The 1952-nt window shown below is 41.1% G+C and overlaps 1 long non-coding RNA gene across 1 annotated transcript; it reads right to left on the reverse strand.

Moving 5' to 3' along the window:
- Nucleotides 1–536: 536 nt before the first annotated feature.
- LOC105508817 lies at nt 537–1946 on the reverse strand. The gene is made up of 2 exons (XR_001001339.1): nt 1339–1946; nt 537–1046 (listed from the first exon to the last, which is right to left on the reverse strand). It is a non-coding gene; the product is annotated as an uncharacterized LOC105508817 (long non-coding RNA).
- Nucleotides 1947–1952: the final 6 nt, after the last annotated feature.

Raw genomic sequence — 1952 nt, forward strand, 5'->3', positions numbered from 1 at the left:
AAGGAAGGAAGGAAGGAAGGAAGGAAGGAAGGAAGGAAGGAAGAGAAAGAAAGGCTGTTACCTAAGTCAGCGGCTTTCAACCTTTAATGTGTATCAGAATCACCTGGAGGGCTTTTTAAACGCACCGATTACTATGTCTCACCCCTGAGTTTCTCATTCAATAGGTCTGGGATGGGGCCCAAGACTTTATCCCAGGTGATCAGTGCTGCTAGATGAGAGGCTACATTTTGAGAACAACTAATTCAGACAATGGATGTGTTTTCTCCCCCACTCCCTTTCTTTATCTTCAAATTTTTGATATCTCCTTCTTTAGTGGATCTTGGTGAGGATCAGATAGATTCAACAGCATTGCCTTTAAAATTAAAAAAAACCAGTGATACTTGAAATAGCAATGCTGGAAATCACAGGTCAGATTTAAAAGGGAAAAGGAAACATCTTGAGCATTACAACCTCTATTTCTTACCTGGACATCTTCACAAATGTTATTCTTGCCACTTCCTCCCTGCCCTCACCCGCTTTACTGTGTATCTCAGTAGGATGCCAATCATTCTGCCCTTTATTCAGAGTCCGACACAAGCCCCAACGTCCATAGCCAAGTTTTCCTTGGTTTCCCAGCAGCCAGTGACTTCTGTAGTATTAGGATTCCTATAGTAGTTATTGTCTACATTTCTCAGCAATTGAATATGTACTGCCTCTTACTATTGGACTGTTTATTCTTAAATGTGTACAGGTATGGATTTATGTCATCTATATATTATGCATTTATTTGTCTTCTCCGTTCTGATGGTAAACTCCTGGAGGGCAAGTCTTGCATCCACCGCTTTGCTGGCAACCCGATTGGTAAGCTCCCGGAAGGCAAGTCTTGCATCCAGTGCTTTGCCGGCAACCTGATTGCTAAGTATGGTGTTTTAAGCTTAGTTCAGTCTCAAGTGTTTGATGCTGATGAGAGCAGCCACATCTGAAAACCAATAAAGCAACTGCGGGTTTATCCTTTGAGGGCTGACAGAATTTCTTCTTCCAAATACATACACAGTAAAATCATAAGCCTAGAATATTAAACAAACAAACAAACAAACAAAACAAAACAAAAACTTATGGGCTATGCAATGGCTGCAAAACTATAAGGATTAGAAATGTGAACCCACATTTTAATCCAAATTAGGGCAATTTAGAGGTGGTAGTGTAAAGAATAGCTTGCTGTAACATATGCCATGCTAATATAGAATTGGCTTTTGCCTTGTCAAAATTAAATTGTGCTTTCTGTATTGATGGTGGGCACGTTTCTGCAGGTCTCCCACTCTAAGCTACAACAGGCCCTAAGAAGTAGAAATCACATACCTGAATTAGTTGTGAAGTTGCTTTCAGATCATATCGTTGGTTCACTCTTACAGAAGGATCACATTAAAATGTCTCTGCATTTGTATCCTTGCAATGCCACAACTGAAAGTTATCTCATAGGTCCTTGATTAAATTAGGAGCCTTTTTACTGAACACAAGAAATGATACTTTTCAGGCACTGGACAGATAGCTTGCTAGAAACTCATTTTTTTAACTGTGCTAAGATTGAGCTGAGTGCGTGGCTGAAGATACCATATAACATGGACCCTTACTAAGGCATCTAGTCCACCTGCTTGTTATGTAGAGGGTAAAATGAAGCCCAGAACAGTCAGTCGCGAACTCCAAGCCGATCAGGTGGGAAAGCCGGCATCTCTAGCACGAAAAGCTAAGGCCGATTCTCCCACTTTGCCTGAGCAAATATAGTGAGATTACCTAGCAAGGCACGTGTAAATTGCCAGTGCCTATTTCTCTGAACCAGATCTGGTGATCGCAAAGAGTGACGTGTCCCTCTAGGTGTGCCTATATACTGCTCCAGAAGAGCAAGCCGAGAAAGGAGTGCTCAAACCTAGAGCACATTCAACCTTTCATATCGATAAAGGCTAAAAAAAAAAAAA

Source organism: Colobus angolensis, unplaced genomic scaffold (assembly GCF_000951035.1).
Source record: "Colobus angolensis palliatus isolate OR3802 unplaced genomic scaffold, Cang.pa_1.0 Scaffold169, whole genome shotgun sequence".
In the NCBI taxonomy this organism is placed as follows: domain Eukaryota; kingdom Metazoa; phylum Chordata; class Mammalia; order Primates; family Cercopithecidae; genus Colobus; species Colobus angolensis.